The following is a 24,028-nucleotide window of genomic DNA, read 5'->3' on the forward strand; positions in this document are numbered from 1 at the left end:
ATAAAGTATATGACTACGAGATCCTATGCTAAGATGATAAATTGAACTCGTATTACACATTAAGTGATTCAGGTATGTGATATATAAATTATATATGTGACATTAATCTGATGGGAATTAAGAATGTGTAATGAGAAGCATATGAAAAGATGTTGTAAATTCATATGTATATTTGTATATGTGTGCATTCAGTTATTATGCAAAGTTACAAGATAGTTTTCGGTATGCAATTTAACTATGAATGTTGAAAGTAAGTGTGGGTAAGAAGTGATACACTAGTGAAATTTGAAAGAATTAAAGTTAATCCGGAAGCTTGTAAATACTATGTTTATATGAGTTTGAGTATAAACGGAGTAAAATGATATGTGTTTGTGCATAATTGGCCAAATAGTATTGTACTCAGAAAGTGTTATGTGATTTCGAACATTTGATTTGTTTTTTTTTTAAGTTCAACTGTTTAAATTGCTTAAGACTTACTAAGTTTATGAAAGCTTACTTTGAATGTTATGTTTCTCTGTTTATTTTTGTAGATCGTTGACTCTTACTATTAGCTCGGGGATCGTCAGCACTTCATCACACTATCTACTATTGTGGTAATCATGTGATTTGGACTTAGCTTATGGCATGTATAGGATAGACTATAAGTAGAATGATATTTTGACTATTGTATATAAGCCATGCGAATATGGCATCTTATGGAAGTTTACTTTTATAAGTTTTAAATTCGATCTTTGTTTGTGTCTATTAGTTATATAAATAAATGATCTTTTATTTAAGAAAAGGTTCAAAATTTTACTGTTCTGATCTGATTCCTAATTTCTGGTAACGTCTCGTCCTATTCCGGCAACGATTACGGGATAGGGGTGTTACAGGGGAGACACAACTGTGTGGTAGGGTCTAGGCTGTGTAAGATTCGACTAGCCTAAGGTTTCAGAGGCACATGGTCGTGTGAGGGGCCGTGTGGTCCACACACCTATGTGGCAAATCGTGTGGCCCTATATCTAAATCCGGGATCCCAGTCGATGTTCCTCGTGATAAAAGTTGGTTTGATTTACGTAAAACGAGTCCTTCAAATGACATTTACAAAAAATTAATATTTTATCTCAAGATCATTCAAGATTTATGTGAGTTATCAACAAGAATCAAGAAAGATCGTTTGATCGATCGCAAGATTATCATTAGACAAAAATTCTATAGAGATTCGAGATGAAACATTAGGATTGAAACGTACTTATCGATTCTTGGTAAATATTATGAATGTTTATCATCCAGAATCTTGTCTTCTTTCTCACCAGTGCTATGTTTTTCTAGAGACATCTACTGACACACATTGCACACTTCGCCTTATTTTTCTACTTGCGATTTTGTAACATGAAAATTAACCTCATGCTTTATGGTAGATTGATTCATTGCAGTAGCAACAACATCGTTGGAGAAAAGCTCCATTCTAACTTGTAAATCACAGAAATTTGTGAAAAAAACTCACATGGACTGGTCTTTTATTAGGAAGTTTTGGAAATTCTAACTCATTTTGAGCATTAATGTCAACATTAAACATGTAGGGTAGAGGTTCATACACCGTAAAATCTGGTCGGGTTCCACCAGCGTTATCCGGACCCTTACTGTCAGAATCACTGCCATCTAGTTTAGTAGGAACAACTTTTGTTTTAAAAAATAATGAAATTTCTGAACCATCCAGCCTGGACTCCTGGATTGGATCATCATGGGTTTTAACTTCCTCTTCGTTCTCAACTTTCTCTTCGTACCCCAGTTGTGGTTTCATGTCCAGGATTGGATGTCCCTTCGTCATTGCAAGTTGTAAGGAGACATCATTCATTCTTATCAACCCTACGTTAAAACCAATATTACTTACCGATTTCCTATCTATGTAACTTAATGGTATACTCGCATAAGTGTTTTCAATATAGAACAACGATGTTTTGAATTTGAAATCAAAAGCACTTACAGAATGTCGTGTTGGGGTTTCCACATTTAGCTTACCAACTAACCCTGACTATACACCAAAGCACTCACAGAATATCGATGATTATGGCATTCCCTAATACTAGCTTTGTAACAACATCATGAAACTACCACACAACTGTGTGGTTGGACTCTTTGCTTTCTGTTCCTGAAATAAATTAACAGGAACTATTTTCGAACTTGGACCATCTTCCTTTACATCGAAAAACTAGGCATCTAACTCTGGTATTACATTTTCAGTTGAGCAATGCGCATCAAGCATTAACTTGACATCTGTATCACCTTTGTGTTCAAATGTATCATATCTAACAGGGTTCATTGACGTTAGATGTTTATTTTTCAAGCTTGAAATTCTCCTCTATCTTGAAATTCTTGACAGAGCCTCGTTCAATTTGATGCTCTAATTGAAAGCGACTTCTATACGTAACACCCCACACCCAGCCTAGAAGTTATGACCTGAGTGTGAAAGTGACATTGATAAATTTTAAAACTTTAACATTTTGTTCTAGTAACACATCTTATTTGGGAAAACGAAGATTCAAAAAATGAATGGTCAGAATACAATAATTTTTTGCTATACCTTTCGTGCATTCTTTAGAAAATCTTATAGTCGAAAACACTTATTTTATAGTAAAATCATTTAATCACTTTTTTAGTTTAGCAGCGGAAAATTTACAGAGTTTTAGTTGAAAACCAAATTTCAATTCAATAACTCGTATGATTTTGAAGTTTTATGTTAAAAATACCAAAAATAGATGAACAAAAAAAAACAAAGTCTAAAAAAAATTTACAGTCCAAAAAAGTTAATAACGTAAACCACCATATTGAATTAAACTAGAAAACAGTTCGAGCTCCCGTGCATCGTCCAGTCTTAAACTTGTTGATTACCTAAAAAGTCAGAAAAATTGGGTGAACTTACAAGCTTAATGTGTAACACAACCCAAGCAAACAGATTAGATCCAAATACAAGTGCAGATGCAGTTTTCGGATACAACCATAGATGTAGTTCCAGAGACAGATATAGATACAGATACAGATGCAAGCACAGATTCTACCCCTATTCACTACACATCATCTCTGTCAATCCAATACACACCAATAGGACTACAAGAGCCCATCTAACCCTACACACCTATAAGTAAATACATGTCATTATTAGAATAGTGCAGTCAAGTTGCCAGAAATAATGCAGTAATACGCTAGAATCAAATAAGTGTGGTCAAGCCACTAGATCAAATATGTGGTAAATACCACAAAATAAGTTATCTTGGGTTCCCAGCAACAATAACCCGCCACCCTAGGTTGCCCGACAATAATGGCGTACTAACATCAGTATGCAGTTAAACTGCCAGAACACTTCCTCCATCACATCATTATCCCACCCCAATGCACATGTCAAAACGTATTGCATACTCAGATGCACATACTAACAAATAATGGATGCACTTGTGTTATACATGCATTTCATAACAAAACATGCTAAAGAATTATCAGATTACTGATGAAATACGAATATCACATTTTGACATGCTAGTAGTTAATTCATATACATAATCCATATCACATATAGTAGCAAAATATTAGATTTAAAGTCAGATTTAAACAATATGGACCCTATAGAGTGGCTAAACACGAATAACACATCAATATGGGCCTAGATAAAATATTTAGAAAATAGGCCCACATGTCCCAACATATGCTCGTGTAGCCCACATGGCCTAACTAACCCAGCCCATGTAGCGTCGATAATTCAACTTTTGGCATTATTTCGTTCACTATTTTTTGGGTTTTTCGTTACACATCTGAACGTTTCTGAACCTCGACGTAACATGTAACGCCCTAAATAAATTATTTTTGCTTTTGGAAGTATTTTGACATAAATGCGTATTTGCTTCAGTGGTTAAGTGTTTTGGGTGTGTGTGGGAGGTCCTAAGTTCAAGCCTTAGCTTTAGCAGATATTGTTATTTTGGGAATTAAGCCCTATCCTTGTTTTGTGGGCATATATTTAATTGCCTGTAATTTCTTAACAGAAAGAGCCTACTGGTTCGAGTGGTAAGGGAGTTAGTGTGTTGGGTGTCATTTTTGCTTGGTTTCTTGATAGAGTCTTGATGGAGTGGGATTCTGAGAGGTTGGTTGTTAGTGGGTTAGTGGGGAGTAATTTGAGGGATTTGGAGATAACTGTTATTATTTTTATTCTTATTTTTCTATTTTCATTTTTTTGAATTTCCCAAAAATTCTTCCAAAATTTGACATCAATTGTAGTTCTCCACCATTCTGTCAACTCTCTTTTCTCGTTTTCCTTTTTTTTTGTCTTTCCACTAATCTTGGTACTTTCGGCTCTTGGATTTCGTATACTGTGGTAAGTGGTGGTAAGTTTTGCTCAAGTTACGAGAGGGATTCTCGTGTAGTGTTGTTTTAAGATTGGTGGTTTGTTTTCATTAGTCTAATTTCTGGGTTTTGGCAGCAACGAATAGCGAAGAACAGGGCTCTCCTCTTACGAAATCGTAGTCGAAAGGTTCGGAGTGTTGGGGTAAGCAATAGACATTTGGTTTGAGTTATCGTTGGTTTGAGTTTTCGATTTAATAGTGTTTTAGGACTAATTTTGAACACTGATATATCGAATTTTAAATTTTGGAAGGCTCGGGATAGTTTTCACATCAAATCAATACCAGTGTGTACCCAAAACGTAAAATAACAAGAATCAGTAAAAGTTGAAAAACCTTACTGTCGATGCCACACAGGCATGTGGTAGGCCATGTACGAGAACACGACCGTGCAGTCGACGAAGGCATGGTCGTACGCAGCACACGACCGTGTGGTAGTTGAGTATGGCCATGTGGGCCACATAGGCTAGGCCTAGTTGGGCGTCTGGGCCACACAGGCGTGTAGATGCTTGGGCCAGGCCATGTGAGCAACATGGGTAAGGCCAATCTGGGCGTATGGGCCCAAATTTTTAAAATTTCTCCTAGGGTCGCACGAGTCATCCCAATCGACTGTGGGCCTACTGTAGGGTCAGTAAGGGCCAACCAAACCCCAAAACTGTAGATCTGATAGACTGATAATCTGTTTTGAGTATGATTATGCCATGCATATATTATTATTCTGATATATTTACATAGCATGTTGAGCATGTCTATTATGTTATTCTATATTTGTTCTGCATATAATTGTGGGGTGGGTTTTGTATTGATGAAGGAAGTGTTCAGTATGGCGATCATCTCCTCTTATCTAGCAGCTTGGTTGCAATATATCTGATACGTGTCGAAATGGCACAATCTGGTGTGTAGGGATGGGTGGGTATTTTTAACCCCACATGGTATGCTGGGATCAGAGATGGTGTGTAGATGATGGGGGTAGGATCTTGATTGTCTAGTTTTATTTACTGTATATGTATCTAAAATAGACTTGAGTCTGAATCTGTATTTGTATCTGTTTCTGACTGTGTATATGATTCTGTATGATTGCATGCTTAATTCTGCTAGGTTACACGCTAAGTTTACGTAAACTCATATATGTTTGTCTGTATTGTCAGGTAATCCACAATCTTAGGTGGATCAGTGCAGCAGGGACTCGACGGTGACTACTCTTCCGTAAAATTATTTAGATTTATTATTTGATGGTATTTAGTAATTTAGGATTTAATTATGAGAGTTTGTAATTTTTGGGACTTTTTGGACTGTTTGGGTTTTTAACTTATTTTGGTTTGATATGCTCGATATGTTGCATGCTTGATAAAATATTTTAGGGAAACAAATTTTTATGCCAAAAAGAGGTTTTCTAAAAATACGAAACAGATTTTTAAAATGTTTTGGTTTTGTTTAAATTTTAGGTGTAATAAGTGTTTTGGCAAATGAAATGTTAAAATAATGTTTTCTGCAATAAACATGAAGGAATGTGACTTTTACCTTAGTGATTAGTTAATAGAATCAATATGTTTTCAAAACCCATTCCTTGTGACATCTCTGCATTGGGCCATAACGTCTAGGCCGGATTTGGGGTGTTACATTTAGTGGTATCAGAGCCAGGTTCAAAGCTCAGCTGTGAATTTTGGGTTTCAAAATTTTGTTTTATAGAAGAAGTGGTTTACAAATATATTTTTTAAATTGGAAAGTATGTGGTACACCGAATCTCCGGTGCCAATCTTGTAAGTATTTCTGAAATTTTGATAGAAAACTCTGAAAACACTGTAGTTAGTACTTTCTGAAACTGAACTGAATAGATGAGACTTAAATCTCTGAAAACAATACTAAACTTCTGATAATTTATGCATAAAACATCTGTTAATAAATAACTAGAATTGATGCATAAAACTTTGTAATATAGATAAAATTCGAATTACACTATGAGCACTCGTGAAACTCGCAAACGTGGTACTCGTCGCCGTGGAAGGGGCCGTAGGGGGTTCGAGCTGAGTTTTCTTCATTGGGTAGTATGCCACATCTGGATATGAGTGAGATACCAGTTTCGCCTGCTACTGAGACTGGGTCTCAGAGTAGCTTGGCTAAGGATGACACACTATCTCAGGCCATACTGAGGATATTGAGAGGGTCGCTGGACCCCATTCTGAATCTGAGAGCCGAGGGTCGATAACTGAATGACTCCGGTCTAATGGAGCTGATCTGTTTAGGGGTGTCACTAGAGTCGCCCCTAGTGTGGCCGAATACTGGTTAGAGGCCACAGAGAGGATTATGAATGACTTAGACTGTGCTCCAAAGCAGAAATTTAAGGGTGCAGTCTCCCTACTTCGCAATGAGGCATATCAGTGGTGGTTAACGGTTGAGGAGGGTACTCAGTCTGATCGTTTGACTTGGGATTCTTTAGGAACATATTTCGGAGTAAGTATGTGAGAGCGAGCTATATAGATGCTCGTAAGTGTGAGTTCATGAATCTCACATAAAGGGATAGATTTGTAACCGAGTATGAGGCCGAATTTCTAAGGCTAAGCTACTACACTTGAGGCATGGTGGCGCCTGAGTATGAGAGGTGCATTCGGTTTGAGGATGGACTGAGGGATAATCTGAGGGTACTGATTACTCTACAGAGGGAGCGTGAGTTCGCGGTTCTAGTTGAGAAGGCGAAGATCACCGAGGATGTTAAGCGCGTGGAGTGCCAGAATAAAGACTATGAGAGAGGCAAGAATAAGAGGGATTCAGAGCCCTCTAGTTCTATTCTGAAGCCTAAGAAAAAGGCCAGATCTGATGGGCCTATTAGATTCGGGGTTCTTGTTGCTCCTACTGGGATCTAGCCATGCAGTGACTGTGGTAGGCATCATCCGGACGAGTGCTAGAGAAGGATTGAGTCTTGTCTAAGCTGTGGGTCATTAGAGCACCGTATCAGAGAGTGTCCATAGTAGGCAGATCAGATACAAGTGTTAGCATTGGGTTCTGTACAACCTTAGAGGGCAGTTCAGTAACCACTTAGGGGTTGTAGAGCGACTAGGGGTGGTAATGGTGTGGGCCGCGGGTAGAGAGCACCAGCCAGAGGTACTAATCAGATAGAGGCGAGGCAACATGCACTTGTCTATGTTGCTCGACGCCGAGAGGACAAAGATGCTCCAGATGTTATCACTGATACGTTCTTAATTTCTGATGTACCTTATACTACTCTTATAGACATAGGTTCTACACACTCCTATGTAGCTAGCACTGTATCTGAAAACTTGAGGGTTACTGTTGAGAGCACTTCTAGTGAGATCACTGTACTAAGTCCATTAGGGCAGTCTGTTCAGGTTAGTAAACTCTTTAGGGATGTTCCGTCAGAGGTGTAAGGGACTATTTTTCTAGCAGATCTGATAGAGCTTCTATTTGGGGAGTTCGACTTAATTCTAGGCATGGATTAGTTGGTCAATCACCGAGTTAGTTTGGACTGCGCGACTAAGAAGTTCATCTTGAGGACTAAGGATGATAGGGAAGTGGCTGTAATCGGTGAGCTTTGAGATTATCTATCCAATGTAATGCCCGTTCTTGTGGCTGAGAAACTGGTTCGAAAAGGGTATGAGGCGTACTTGGCTTACGCCAGTGTTTCTGATTCTAGGGACTCTTCTGTTAGGAATATCAAATCTGTGAGAGATTTTTGGATGTTTTTCCTGATGAGTTACTAGGTCTACCTCTGAATCGAGAGGTTGAGTTTGGGATTAAGCTTCTTCCGGGTACAGCTTCGGTGTTCATCACTCCTTGCTATATGGCACCGAAAGAGCTTACAGAACTTAAGGCTTAACTACAAGAACTTTTGGATCGTGGTTTCATCCGTCCTAATGTGTTTTCGTGGGGGGCACCAGTTCTGTTCGTTAAAAAAAAGGATGGGACTATGAGGATGTGTATTGACTACCAACAGTTGAATAAGTTGACTGTGAAGAATAAATATCAACTTCAGAGGATCAGTGACCTGTTTGATCAGTTTTGAGGGGCTTCAGTGTTCTCTTAGATTGATCTTCGATTTGGGTATCATCAGTCGAGGGTTAAAGAAGCTGATGTTCATAAAACTGTATTTAGGACTCGATATGGACATTATGAGTTCTTAGTTATGCCTTTTGGTTTGACGAATACTCCGGCCACATTCATGGATCTGATGAACCGACTATTTTAGCCTTACCTGGATTAGTTCATCGTGGTCTTTATCAATAAAATTTTGGTTTACTCTAAGATTGAGGATGAGCATGACGGGCATCTTAGAGTGATACTTTAGATTCTCCGAGAAAAGCAGTTCTACGCTAAGTTGAGCAAGTGTGAGTTCTGGTTACGAGAGGTAACTTTTCTAGAGCATGTGATATCTGCTGAGGGGATTCGAGTGGATCCGAGGAAGATAGAGGCTGTGCTGGATTGGAAATAGCCAAAGAACGTATCTGAGATCTGTAGCTTTTTGGGTTTAGCGGGATATTAACAGCGATTTTTGAGGGGTTCTCTCTGATTGCTGCTCCATTGACTAAGTTTCTGCATAAGGGTATTTTGTCGAGTTTCGAGAAGCTCAAGTTTATGTTGCCTCAGGCTCCTATTCTGATACAGCCTGAATCTGATAAGGAATTTATGGTATACAGTGATGCATTGCACGTTGATTTGGGGCGTGTTTTGATGCAGGATAGTAAAGTTGTAGCTTATGCTTCCCAGCAGCTAAAGACATATGAGGGAAACTATCCGACACATGATCTCGAGTTGGCTGTTGTAGTCTTTGCGTTGAAAATCTGGAGGCACTATCTATATGGTGAGAGGTGTATGATCTATACTGATCACAAGATCCTCAAGTATCTCCTTACTTAGAAGGAGTTGAACCTTAGGCAGCGTCGTTGGATTGAACTATTCAAATATTATGACTGCACTATAGAGTGCCATCTTGGTAAGGCCAATGTGGTGGCCGATGCTCTAAGTCGTAAAGCAATGTCTGATTTGAGAATGATGTTTGCTCGCCTTAGTTTTTTTGATGATGGGAGTTTGTTGGCCGAGTTGCAAGTTAAGCTGACTTGGATTGATCAGATTCGAGATAGACAATTAGTGGATAAGACTCTGGGTGTGCGGTTCCGACAGGTTGAGAGTGGTACTACTTCTAATTTTTAGTTGAATAATGATGGATTTTGTGTTTCCGAGGGCGGATCTATGTGCCGAATTATTTAGATTTGAGACAGTTGATTCTGAGGGAAGCGTATAGTAGCCCTTATGCTATGCATTCCAGTGGTAATAAGATGTATCGGGATCTCCATGAACTGTACTAGTTGCCAGGTTTGAAGCATGAGGTTACTGATTTTGTTGCCCAATGTCTGATGTGTTAGCAAGTTAAGGTTGAGCATCAGTTGCCTTCGGGTTAGCTACAAACCGTTAAGATTCCCTAATGGAAATAGGAGTGTGTGACAATAAACCTCATTAGTGGGTTGCCCTTGACACCCATTAATAAGGACTTAATTTGGGTCATCGTGGATCAATTGACCATGTCAGCTTACTTCATTTCGGTTCAGATGGACTATTCTCTAAGAAACTAGCGAAACTCTACATCTCTGAGATAGTTAGACTGCATAGGGTTCCTGTGTTGATCATTTCTGATAGAGATCCTCGCTTCACATCTCAGTTTTGGAAAAATTTGCATGAGGATTTGGGTTTGAGGTTGGACTTCAGTATTGTGTTTCATTCTTAGACAGATGGTCAATTGGAGAGGGTGATTCAGATACTGGAGAACATGCTTCGGAGTTGCGTGATTGATTTTTGAGGTAGTTGGGAGGATTATCTGCCGTTAGCAGAGTTCGCCTATAATAACAGCTTCCCGTTTAGTATTCAGATGACACCTTACGAGGCTCTGTATGGTCATAAGTGTCATACACCGCTATGTTGGACTGAGTTTGGTAAACGTCAGGTTCTAGGTCCTGAGTTGGTTTTTGAGACTAAAGATAAGGTTCGACTGATTCGGGATCGTCTAAAAGCGACTTCTGATAGGCAAAAGTCTTATGCGGATCTGAAGAAGCATGATATTGAGTATTCTATGAAGGACTTCGTCTTTCTTAAGGTTTCACCATGGAAGAAAGTTCTAAGATTTGGCCATAAGGGCAAGTTAAGCCCTAGGTTCATTAGGCCGTATCGAATTTTGAAGCTCGTAGGATCAATCGCTTATCAGTTTGATCTACCTCTAGAGTTAGACCGTATCCACAATGTGTTTCACGTCTCGATATTGAGGCGATACTGGTCAAATCCATCTCACGTAGTCTCTGTTGAGGAGATCAATGTTAGACCGTATTTGAATTTCGAAGAGGAGCCGGTTCGATTCTGGATCACGATGTCAAGGTTATGAGGAGAAAGTCTATTCCGTTCTTGAAGGTTCTGTGGCAGAATCATGGTACTGAAGAAGCCACGTGGGAACCTGAGGACTCGATGCGTCAGCAGTATCCTCATCTTTTCTGATCAGGTAAATTTTGAGGTCAAAATTTCTTTTCGGGGTAGAGTTGTAACGCCCTAAATAAATTATTTTTGCTTTTGAAAATTTTTTGACATAAATGTGTATCTGCTTCAGTGTTTAAGTGTTCTGGGTGTGTGTGGGAGGTCCCAATTTCAAGTCTTAGCTTTAGCAAATTTTGTTATTTTGGGAATTAAGCTCTATCCTTGTTTTGTGGGCTTATATTTAGTTGCCTATAATTTTTTAATAGAATGAGCCTACTGGTTCGAGTGGTAAGGGAGTTGGTGTGTTGGAGGTCTTGTGTTCGAATCCTGCGAGAGCGTGGGTGTTATTTTTTCTTGGTTTCTTAATAGAGTCTTGATGGAGTGGGACATTTTGGACTGTTTGGGTTTTTAACTTGTTTTGGTTTGATATGCTCGATATGTTGCATGCTTGATAAAATATTTTACGGAAACGGATTTTTACGCCAAAAAGAGGTTTTTTAAAAATACAAAACGGATTTCTAAAATGTACTGGTTTTGTTAAACTTCCGCTGTAATAAGTGTTTTATCAAATGAAGTGTTAAAATAACGTTTTCTGCAATAAACGTGAAGGAATGTGAGTTTTACCTAAGTGATTCGTTAATAGAATTAACATGTTTTCAAAACCCATTCTTTGTGACATCTTTGGATTCGGCCATAACGTCTAGGTTGGGTTTGGGGTGTTATATAACAGCACACTTCTACAACCAAAAATTATCGTTTCAACACGAACAATGAACGATGATATACAAAATTCAATGAATCAATCGACCACAATCATAATAACAGGCCTTAACAAATCAAAACTCGGCCTTTCGACATTTAATCACTTACCCCAAACAGTAACGACGATCCTACAAATCTTCTAAATCACTAGAAAAACATCGTTCACTCAGCAACTTCTCCTAACAGTAAATGAAACAATTATAACAAAGAATACATTTCTAACAACAATGGTATTCTACAACAAAACACAAAACCTTATCGAACCACTACACGTTTTAAGAACGACTCCACGGAACAAGAGTCACAATGAAGAATAAAAAGAAGACACGATCGACTAAGAAATTTTTGCTGAAAAGGCAAAGTAAAATCAGCACAAAGTTATTTATTGTAACCAAGAGAAAGAGAGAAGAAAGAAATTTGAGAAGGTTTTCCTAAAAGCAATTAATGTGAAAAACAAAATGAGTGTTTTGGGGGAAAATGGAGAGGTGGACGGTTGAGTGGGAGAAATTTTTTGGATAATTTTTTAAAAATAGATTTCCACTAAATTCCACCAACTAACCACCCATCAAACTTCTAGATTCTGAATTCAACTCAAATACTACTACATGGGTGACACACTAGGGAATTAGCAAAAATTATTCCCATTTTACTCACGCAAGGATTCAAACATAAGACCAAAAGGTAAACTGAAGCCTTACCACTAAACCAGCAAACTCATTCTATTATCAATTGCGTGAAATTAATTTTCAAGCCAAATATTCAAAGATAGGGGTTTAGGCAAAAATAAAAATGCAAGGAAAAAAGTTTGAACTCAGAACCTCTCACACATAAGCACAACACTTAACCACTAAACCAAATCACTTCACTTGACAAAAATTTCATAATCTTAACTCAAAATCAGGATGTGACCACTCTTGGTTTCACTAACCCAATTTCTACTAACCCAGTTGTAGGGATGTTATAACTCTCCTCTTTTTAAAAGAATTTCATCCTCGGAATTCTCAATGTCACACCATTCACTTAACCACAAAAACTAAAGTTCCTCATTCCAAACTTACCACCACACTATCACTCCACAACTCTAATTTTGATGCAATTCTGACAATATATCACTCCCAATCTAGAAAATATTTCTAACGAACTTTTTATGAACTATCTCAGATTGTCTCCAGAAACTTTTTATAGAAATATCACTAACGATTCTTTTACCCTAGATTCTCAAAAACACCATTGAAAACAAACACTTGGATACTGATCATGAGGTTTCGTGATAGGTTTTAAATATTTATAATTACTCATTCTTGAACTAACTATTATCGCAATGTAGGCAAGTGTACCTATCGAACAGTAGGATAGTTTTAGCAAGACCGGATTGTCGAACCCAAGGGAACTAAAAGTGCTAGTAATGGCTGTCTTTTTATTATCTAGCCTAAGAATAAAGAAGTTTTGTTTTAATAAACTAATTCTCTAAACTAAGAACGCACAGAGAAAGGAATTGGGGAATTGCTTTTGGGGAAAATAGATTGACTTAAGACAATACCTAAGGCAAAATCCACCTAGCCTTTACTTATTATTCTGGCTCCGAATCGGATGATTTATTCATTCAACTTGTTCCGTAGAGATCCCTAAGTTATGTTATTATCCCTATTCAAGACTAATAACGTCTAATCCCTAGATTGAATAACCGAGACTTTTCTCTAATTAACACTCTAGGGTTGCATTAACTCGATCTATGGATCCACTTATTAGCTTTCACCCTAATCCGGCAAAATCTTGTCACCCTATTTCTAGGCGCGCAATCAACTCCGCTTAATTATGACAAATGTACTCTTAGACAGGGTCTATTCCTCCTCTAAATAAGAGCTTATCTTGAATCAATATCCTGGGATATTAAAACAAGAATTAAGAACACATAATTAAGAACAAGTTAAATATTTATCATACGATTCAGAAAATAATAACAAGATTCGTCTTAGGTTTCATTCCCCTTAGGTATTTAAGGGTTTAGTTCATAACTAAATAAGAAAACATCTCAGAAGACTAAAGAATACAAAACATAAAGAAAACCCAAAACTCCTGAAGGGAAATTGAGGATAGATTTTCAGTTTTGATGATGAATCCGGCTTCCGAGATGGATCAATCAGCTTCCTTGGAGTAACTCCTTACTCCCCCTTCTCCGTCTCTCTTTTTTTCCTCCTCTAGGGTGTATTTATAGGCTTTGGAATGCCTAGAGGCCCTCAAAATTAGCCTTTTCTGAATTGGACTCAACTTGGGCTCCGTAGGGACACGCTGTGACACACGTCCGTGTTCGATTACTTCAGGCCGTGTTCGAGCCTGCCAAGTTGACAGGACCGTGTGGTCTGCCCGTATGAATCGTGCTTCGATTCTTCCAAGTTAGCACGGTCGTGTGGGTTGTCTGTGTGAGGAAGTCCAGGCCGTGTTGAGTTCGTACTCTAGCCCATTTTCTCTGTTTTTGGCCCGTTTCTCATTCCTTTCGCTCTCCTAAGTATAAAACATGAAATTAAAGCATTAAGATCATCGAATTCACCAATTCTAATAAGGAATCATCCATAAAATGCATTAAACATGGGGTAAAAATATGTATAATTTACGGTTTATCAAATACCCCCACACTTAAGCATTATAATTTACGGTTTATCAAATACCCCCACACTTAAGCATTTGCTTGTCCTCAAGCAAAATCCTCAACTCAGAATCAAAATAAATTCTTCTCAACTTACAATTCATATCAATAATATCTCAAAATAATCCATAGGTAATCATACATTGAGAATTCAACTAAAAGAACATAAAATTTTCAAACATTCCAAGTTGAGTATTTAATCATGCAAACATAGGTGTCTCTCCGCATCTAAGTAGTTACCTTTGATTCAGAATATCACAAAGTTTCACATCCTCACTAAAGATTCACTCAAATCACTCGAGGTGTTTAAAGACAATAAATGAAGTACTCAATAGTCAATAATGAAAAGTCATTACCATAGGCTTGCATGAAAATCAAATCTCTACCACTATAATTTAAGATGATACATCAATCAAAAGGTCTTTAGAGGGTTGTAACGAGGCTTAGTTAGGGGGTGTGGTCACAAGCTGAAAGAAATGGTTAGAATCGAGATTGAATTAAAAAATTACCTAACTAGAAAAAGAGTTAATCTTTACTTGCGTACAACAGAGCTTCTTCTTAGAATATGAAATTACAGATATGTATACATAGTTTTTTTTTAAGAACAAGTTAAATAAAAAAAAACATAAACTAATTATTAAGAACAAGACATAGCTAAGCAATTCATTCAACTCAAATCTCGACAAAAATAGGGGTCAATTTAGAGGATTTCAACAATAATGGGTTAAGGGTTAACATTAAGGGTAATACAGGAAATGGTCTTGTTAGCCTCAAGGGGGTTTACTAGGGGTTAATCGTGGAGGTAGGCTTTTCATGGCATGAGTGGGTTAATCCTAAGTGCCTTAATCATTTTAACATATCAAATCAAATGGTGTGGTCTCGACATGCATAATCAAGCAAGTTCTAGAATAACAGTTCAATATTGACGCACTCAAAGTAATAATAAAAGTGAGCATGAAAGAATTGATAGATGCTCAAAAGGCTCAAAAATCTCACAAAATTATGGCTTTTTGATGTTTAGACTCGTGAATTCCAATTCAAAGTAATACCTAGTCTTGGGAAAACAACCTATAATTTTAAATTCTTAAAAACCAACTCATCATGCTTGATTCTCTAATGTCTTTAAGTTCAAACAATCAATGCATAAAGGCCTATGTTTTAGTTCAAGATATATCAATCAAAATCATAAACCAATCAAAATTTATCCTAAATATGATATGAGAGCCTTTCAAGAGAACAAGGCAATCATTAATAAATACCCCCCACACTTAAGATGTACATTGCCCTCAATGTACAAAGATAGATATTAGAGTATAAAAATAAGATAGGGGGAGGAGTGAAACTTCCTGTAATAAGAACGGATGATATCCTTGGATTGGCAAGATCGAGTATTGGAGATAACTCTGGATGGTAAGCTTGACTCTAAAGGTAAGCCGTTTTTTGAAAAGGAAAATAAATGAATCTTAAAAATGAATGAATCTTAAAAACTTAATAAAAGAAAAATAAAATAAGATAATTATTCTAATTTTTCAAGTGGCATGGCTGGGGCACACGCACGTGTGCGTCGTGGCTCGGCCGTGTTTGTCGCGAATTAAGATGTCGCCACACGGTCTTCTCGCACGCCCGTGTATATAGGCCGTGTCGCTACATGATCGTGTCGCACAGCCGTGTCTGACGTGGTTCGCTTCTCCCACGGTCGTGAGGTTTTCACATGCCCGTGTCATTCTAACAGTGTTGTCCAAAGGTGCTAGACACGGGTGTGTCTCACGCCCGTGTTTATTTGGCAGATTCAACCACGGCCATGTCGCACTGCCGTGGCGTTTTATCACAGCCCATGTTTGGGGAAATCTTTTGCCTTGTTTTCACTCGGCCTTAGGCACGCCTGTGTGCTTGGTCGTGTTTCTGTGGAAACACTTGTATTCAAGATTTTTATTAGTATGTTAGGAGTTAAATACCAAAATTTAAAGAAATTAATAATGTTAGTGCTCGGGTTGCCTCCCGAGAAGTGCTTATTTATAGTCTAAGCTCGACTTACCTCTTTAGTGAATGGTCACGGTGGTTTGAGTTTATACTTTTCATTCCTGCTATCAATCTCATCAAAATAAGGTTTTAATCGGGTGTTGTTTACCTTAAAAGTGCTGAACTTGGGATGACTCACCTCCACTGTACCGAATGGAAAAATACTAAGTACCGTAAAAGGGATTTCCTTATTCGGTGTGGTAGTGACAATGTGGGGATCTGCGGAATCTAATAAGACCTTATCACCAACCTTAAGTTGATTTGGAGAGGTATCGAACTCCTTTTGGCATAATTTTGGTTTATCGTGTGTTTTTGGTTTATGTGCTCGACATTCGTCTAACTCCTCTATCCGTAGCCTTAGTTCTTCATGAATGTGTCCTCTATCATTGTTGGAACATGGCTCGTGAACTTCTTTGAAACTCAACTTCTGCAAAGCAGGTTGTGTCATATTGTCAGTTTTAGTAGACTGGTGTGGACCATTACCTTCAATGTTCGATGTGATGCCAGAATTACGAGCTTGAAGGGTGATCATTTTGTCTCCCACACGAAGTGTAAGCTCACCTGTGCCAACATCAATAATTGTTTTAGCAGTTGCTAAAAAGGGCCTCCCTAAAATCAAAGGGATGTTATTATCCTCTTCTATGTCTAGAACAATAAAGTCAATAGGAAATATGAACTTATCTGTACATCTTCAATAATACTCCAAGGAAATCTTATAATTTTATCTGCCAATTGAATGTTCATCCTAGTTTGTTTAGGTTTCTCAAGACCTAGTTGCTTAAACATTTTGTAAGGCATGACGTTAATACTAGCCCTTAAATTAGCTAATGCATGATTTATATCTAAACTACCAATTAAGCAAGGAATTGTAAAACTCCCTAGATCTTTCAATTTGTGGGGTAGCTTATTCTGTAGAATAGCTGAGCAGACTGCATTTAGCTCTACATGCGACGCTTCGTCCAACTTCTGCTTATTTACTAAAAGCTCTTTTAAAAATTTCATTACATTCGGCATCTGCGATAGAGCTTCAATAAACGGTAAGTTAATATGTAATTTTTTCAAAAGTTTAAGGAATTTACCGAATTGTTCATCCGAGCGGTCTTTCCTTGTTGCGTTAGGGTATGGGACACGAGGTTTATGTTCTTCATTCACCGTTTTGTTATGACTTACCTCACTTTTACCTTTGCTCACCACAGTTTCTTGCATCAATTCTATCTCAGGCGCAATGAATCTTTCCTTATCTTGAGTACTAATTGCGTTGAGGTGTTCCCTTGGGTTAGGTTCAGTATTACTTGGTAAGCTACCTTGTGGTTGCTCGGAGATTAGTTTGGATAGGTGGCCTATCTGAGTTTCGAGTCATTGGATTGATGCTTGTTGATTTTTAAGTGCTGTCTCGGTATTTTGGAAACGGGTTTCTGACACCGAGATGAATTTAGAGAGCATTTCCTCAAGGTTCGGTTTCTTCTCTTATTGATAAGGTGGCTGTTGAAAACCCTGAGGATTTTGTGGCTTTTGATTCCCTCGACCACCCCAGGAGAAATTTGGGTGGTTCCTCCAACCTGCATTATAAGTATTACTGTATGGGTTCTTTTGAAATCTAAAGCTATTGTTACCCATATAGTTGACTTGTTCCTCTTTGTTTGTAGGATTGAAGGATTGATATTCTGTATGCACACCTCCCCCACTTGAGTCACACGTCATTACTGGATGTACCTGCGTAGAACCAAGTAAACCATTAATCTTTTTATTGAGAAGTTCTACCTAATTTGACAGCATAATAACTGAGTCGACGTTATAAACGCCTGTTGTTTTTGTTGGCTTAGTCCTCATGACTTGCCACTGATAGTTATTTAGTGACATTTCTTCAATAAATTCATAAGCCTCTTCAGGTGTTTTGTTGTTGATAGTTCCTCCAGCAGCTGCATCAATCATCTGTCTTGTCGAGGGATTCACACCATTGTAGAACGTTTGAACTTGTAGCCATAGAGGTAACCCATGGTGAGGGCACCTTCACAATAGATCCTTGTATCTCTCCCCTGCATCGTAAAGTGTTTCTAAGTCCATCTGCACAAAAGAAGAGATATCATTACGTAACTTAGCCGTTTTAGCCGGCGACAAATATTTTAGTAAAAAATTTTCAGTCATTTGTTCCCAAGTAGTGATAGACCCTCGTGGTAACGAGTTCAACCACTGTTTAGCTTTGTTTCTCAGTGAAAAAGGGAATAATCGAAGGCGAATGGCATCATCAGAAACGCCATTAATTTTGAAAGTGTCACAAAATTCTAGAAAATTCGCCAAGTGAGTGACGGGATCCTCATCCTGCAAACCATTAAACTGAACAAACTGCTGTATCATTTGAATTGTGTTAGGTTTCAGTTCTAAATTATTCACAACAATAGTCATACATAGTACGTGGAGCAGGATTTTGATTAGCCACAATTGCAGGAGGTAGCTGATTGCCTTGGTTTTCAGCCATCTCTTCGGCTGGGGGTTGAGTATCTTCTTCTTGCTCATTCTCCGTGTATCTTAAGCTTCGCCTTATTTCTCTTTGGTTTCTACGAACTATGCAATTGATTTCTTCGTCAAAAAGCAATGGTCCTGACGGGTTTCTTCTAGTCATAAACTATAAAAACCTGCCAAGAGAAAGAAAGAGTGGGTTAATAAATAATAATAAAAAAATTAAATTGCAAGAAAAATAAATGGCTAAAGTAATAAAAATTGAGCGTTCCTAATATTTCAGTTCCCCGGCAACGGCACCAAAAACTTGATCGCGAGGTTTCGTGATAAGTTTTAAATATTTATAATTACTCGTTCTTGAACTAACTATTATCGCGATGTAGGCAAGTGTACCTATCGAACAGTAGGATAGTTTTAGCAAGACTGAATTGTCGAACCCAAGGGAACTAAAAGTACTAGTAATGGCTGTCTTTTTATTATCTAGCCTAAGAATAAAGAAGTTTTGTTTTAATTAACTAATTCTCTAAACTAAGAATGCACAGAGAAAGGAATTGGGGAATTGTTTTTGGGGAAAATCGATTGACTTAAGACAATACCTAAGGAAAAATCCACCTAGACTTTACTTGTTATTCTGGCTCTGAATCGGACGATTTATTCATTCAACTTGTTCTGTAGAGATCCCTAAGTTATGTTATTATCCCTATTCAAGACTAGTAACGTCTAATCCCTAGATTGAATAACCGAGACTTTTCTCTAATTAACACTCTAGGGTTGCATTAACTCGATCTATGGATCCCCTTATTAGGTTTCACCCTAATCTAGTAAAATCTTGACACCCTATTTCTAGGTGCGCAATCAACTCCACTTAATTATGACAAATGTACTCTTAGACAGGGTCTATTCCACCTCTGAATAAGAGCTTATCTTGAATCAGTATCCTGGTATATCAAAACAAGAATTAAGAACACATAATTAAGAACAAGTTAAATATTTATCATACGATTCAGAAAATAATAACAAGATTCATCTTAGGTTTCATTCCCCTTAGGTATTTAGGGGTTTAGTTCATAACTAAATAAGAAAACATCTCAGAAGAATAAAGAATACAAAACATAAAGAAAACCCAAAACTCCTGAAGGGAAATTGAGGAGAGATCTTCAGTCTTGATGATGAATCCGGCTCCCGAGATGGATCAATCGGCTTCCTTGGAGTAATTTCTTATTCCCCCTTCTCCGTCTCCCTTTTCTTCCTCCTCTAGGGTGTATTTATAGGCTTTGGAATGCCTAGAGGTCCTCAAAATTAGCCTTTTCCGAATTGGACTCAACTTGGGCTCGGCAGGGATACGCCCGTGGCACACGCCCGTGTTAGATTACTTCAGGCCGTGTTTGACACGGTCGTGTGGTCTGCCCGTGTGAATCGTTCTTTGATTCTGCCAAGTTAGTGCGGCCGTGTGGGTTGCCCATGTGAGGAAGTCTAGGCTGTTTTGAGTTTGTACTTTAGCCCATTTTCTCTATTTTTGGCCATTTTCTCGTTCCTTTCGCTCTCCTATGCTCTCTTAAGTATAAAACATGAAATTAAAGCATTATGAGCATTAAATTCACCAATTCTAATGAGGAATCATCCATAAAATGCATTAAACATAGGGTAAAAATATGTATAATTTACAGTTTATCAACACAAGGTACAATTGGAATGGATCGAAAAAGTATCTATATTTTTTCCAGATGCATCTCGATCCTCTCGATGTCTAGTTGCATAATCCAGTTTCTAATTCCATTTTTGAGTCAAAACTTGCATTTGACTAAGAGAGTGTCGTGAAAAATCCATAACTTGGCGCTCAACAGACCCACATCTAAAACACGCTCCCGTTTTCCTCCAATATTCACCCGAATGGCACCTATCACAAAGAGTACAAATCATATCCTGATTCACACCAATAGCTACTTCCACCCGCTAAAGTTTGTCCATTCTGGCTCGCTTCTAAGGTCGTAAATTTGATCCAGTAAAACAAAACCCCCTCTTATTCAACACTTTATTCCTTTCTTTATTATTGCCCTCCAAGCGATAACTCTCTTCCACTAACTTGGTCTCATTCATCTAAGATAGCTCAATCACAGACTTTTGGCCTACATATCCAAATTGGGGCCCGATGGCCCTATTCAAAACTCTTGGCAGCTCTTGGGACACAACATTGTCCCTAGCTTTCTGATTACCACCCTCAGAAATGTTCATCTCCACAATCTCACTTATCTCCAGATTAGGCATGTTGCTCGGAGAAGAGGACTCGACGTGAGCCACTGATAAACTGTAATTTAGACATATTTTTACCCTACGCTTGGCATATTTATGATGATTTCTCCTTGGTTTTAGTGAATTCGATGCTCCTAATCCTTTAATTTCATGTTTTATACTCAGAAAAGCTTAGGATAGCAAAGAGAGCAAGAAAAGGGCCAAAAACGGACAAATTGGGTCTAAATCATTGTTTCACACGGCCTAGGCACTTCTACACAGGTGTTCCACACGCCCATGTGTGACACACGGGTAGACCACATGTCCATGTATCATGGTCGTGTCGACTAAGAACCAACTTAGTATTACACACGGCCTGAGCACCTTCACACGAGCGTGGCACACGGCTGTGTCTCTGATGAGCCCAAGCCTAGTTCTATTCGGAAAAGGGCACTTTTGAGGGTTTTGATGCATTCTAAAGCCTATATAGACACCCTAGAAGAGGATTAGAGAGACAGACAGAGTTGGAGGCAGAAAATACTCCCGAATAGCCATCAGAATCACCTCGGAGCCAGGATCTACATCAAGACTGAAGATTTCCATCCAATTTCCTAGAAGTTCTTGGGGTTCTTTATGTTTTGTTATTTTCCAAACTTTGAGATGTTTTCCATTATTATTATGAACTAAACCCCCTAAATACCTAAAAGAGATGAAACCTAAAATGAATCTTATTACTCTTTGATTTATATGATAAATATTTGTTCTTATTCTTAATTGTGAGTTTTAACCCTTGCTTTAATATTCCAGGATATTAATTCAGTTCTTAATGTGCTTATCCAGAAGAGCAAAAGTCCCTGTTTAAGAGTAGATCATCCATAATTAAGCAGAGTTGAATGCAATCCTAGAGATAGGACGACATAAATCCGTCAGATTAGAGTCAAATCTAATAAAGGAATCCATAGATCGAGTTAATGCGATAATAAGGGTTTTAATTAGAAAGAGATTTCAATTAATCAACCTAGAGTCAGTTGTTTTTAGTCTTGAAAAGGATAATAACATAAATCAGGGATTTCTACAAAATAAGTCAAGTGAATAAATCGTCTAAGTCAAAGGTAATAAGTGAAGTCTAGGTGGATTCTTTCTTGGGTATTGTCTTCTCCATTGGTTTTTTTCTAAAGTATTTTCCAACTTTCATCTCTTTCGTAATCTTAGTTAAATTAGAAAATTAGTTTAGTTTAAAAATATCCTTTAATTCTTAGGCTAGATAATAAAAAGATAGTAATTACTAGTACTTTTACTCCTCGTGGATACAATATTTCCAGTCTCACCATAACTATACTACTGTTCGATAGGTGCGCTTGCCTTAAGTCAAATTTTTAGTTATTTTCACGATCATCAAGTTTTTGGCACCGTTGACGGGGAACTAAGATATTAGGAACATTTGATTTTTATTACTTTAGCCATTTTTACTTTTATTGCAATTTATTTGTTTTAATTTAATTTATTTTTTCTTTTCTAAATTTACTTTCGTTTGCCTCTGGCAGGTGTCTCTAGTTTATAACTAGGAGGAACCCGTCAGGACCTCTACCTTTTGACAGTGAGATCAAGAGCACAGCTCGCAGAAACTGAAGAGAAATTAGGCGAAGCCTACAATACATAGAGGAAGGGTAAGAGGATGATATCCATACTATAAACGAGGAGATGGCTGATAATCAGAATAATCTGCTACCTCCTATGATTGTTACAAATCCAGTAGAACAGAATCTTGCTCCGCGCACTATGTATGATTATACTAAACCTAGTTTAACAGGAACTGGATCGAGTGTAGTTAGACCTGCTGTTGCTGTAAATAATTTTGAACTGAAACCTAACACGATTCAAATGATACAATAGTTTGTTCAGTTTGATGGTCTGCAGGACGAAGATCCAAATACTTATTTGGAAAATTTTCTAGAATTCTGCGACACTTTTAAAATCAACGATGTTTCTGATGATGCCATACGCCTTCGATTATTTCTCTTTTCATTAAGGAATAAAGCTAAATAGTGGTTGAACTCGTTGCCATGAGGGTCAATCACTACTTGGGAACAAATGACCGAAAAATTTCTACTTAAATATTTTTCACCGGCTAAAACGGCTAAATTGAGAAATGGTATCTCTTCTTTTGTGCAAATGGATTTAGAAACTCTTTATGATGCATAAGAGAGATACAAGGACTTATTATGAAGGTGCCCTCACCATGGGTTACCTCTATGGCAACAGGTTCAGACTTTTTACAATGGTTTGAACCCCTCAACAAGGTAACTTTTCAAAGCAGCCACCGGTGGAACTTTAAACAACAAAACACCTAAAGAGGCCTACGAATTTATTGAAGAGATGTCACTAAATAACTATCAGTGGCAAGTCATGAGAACGAAGCCGACAAAAGCAACTGGTGTTTTCAACCTCGACGCGGTCACTATGCTATCTAACCAGGTAGAACTTTTAAATAAAAAGATTGATGGTTTGTATAGTTCTACTCAGGGACATCCAGTGTTGAGGTGTGATTCAAATGGAGGAGTACGTAACATAGATTATCCATCCTTCAACCCTAGCATCGAGGAGGAACAAGTTCGAAAAATGGGCAATAATTCTAAAACTCAAAATAACCCGTATAGTAACACTTATAATGCAGGTTGGAGGAACCACCCCAATTTTTCTTGGGTGGTCAAGGAAATCAAAGACCACAACATCCTCCGGGTTTTCAACAACCACCTTACCAATAGGAAAAGAAACTGACCCTTGAAGAGATGCTAACAAAATTCATAACGGTATCCAAAACACATTTCCAAAACACTGAGACAGCTCTTAAAAATCAGCAAGCATCAATTCAAGGGCTCGAGAATCAAATAGGCCAATTGGCAAAGATGATTTTCGAACAACCACAAGGTAGCTTGCCGAGTAATACTGAAACTAACCCAAGAGAGTAGCTTAATGCGATTACTATTCGTGATGAAGAAGGGTTAGTTGAACCTGAACCAGAACCGAGGCGAGGATTTGTGGTAAGTAAAGGTAAGGATAAGGTGAATCACAGTGAGCAAAA

At 37.9% G+C, this 24,028-nt stretch overlaps 2 non-coding genes across 2 annotated transcripts; one reads left to right on the forward strand and one right to left on the reverse strand.

The window, feature by feature from the left end:
- The first annotated feature begins 18,250 nt into the window (after window positions 1-18,250).
- Window positions 18,251-18,357, forward strand: LOC128295694 (small nucleolar RNA R71). The gene has a single exon (XR_008286253.1). It is a non-coding gene; the product is annotated as a small nucleolar RNA R71 (small nucleolar RNA).
- Window positions 18,358-23,085: 4,728 nt separating this feature from the next.
- LOC128295797 (small nucleolar RNA R71) lies at window positions 23,086-23,192 on the reverse strand. Its single transcript, XR_008286347.1, has one exon. It is a non-coding gene; the product is annotated as a small nucleolar RNA R71 (small nucleolar RNA).
- Between the last annotated feature and the right edge of the window lie 836 nt (window positions 23,193-24,028).

Source organism: Gossypium arboreum, chromosome 7 (genome assembly GCF_025698485.1).
Source record: "Gossypium arboreum isolate Shixiya-1 chromosome 7, ASM2569848v2, whole genome shotgun sequence".
NCBI lineage: Eukaryota > Viridiplantae > Streptophyta > Magnoliopsida > Malvales > Malvaceae > Gossypium > Gossypium arboreum.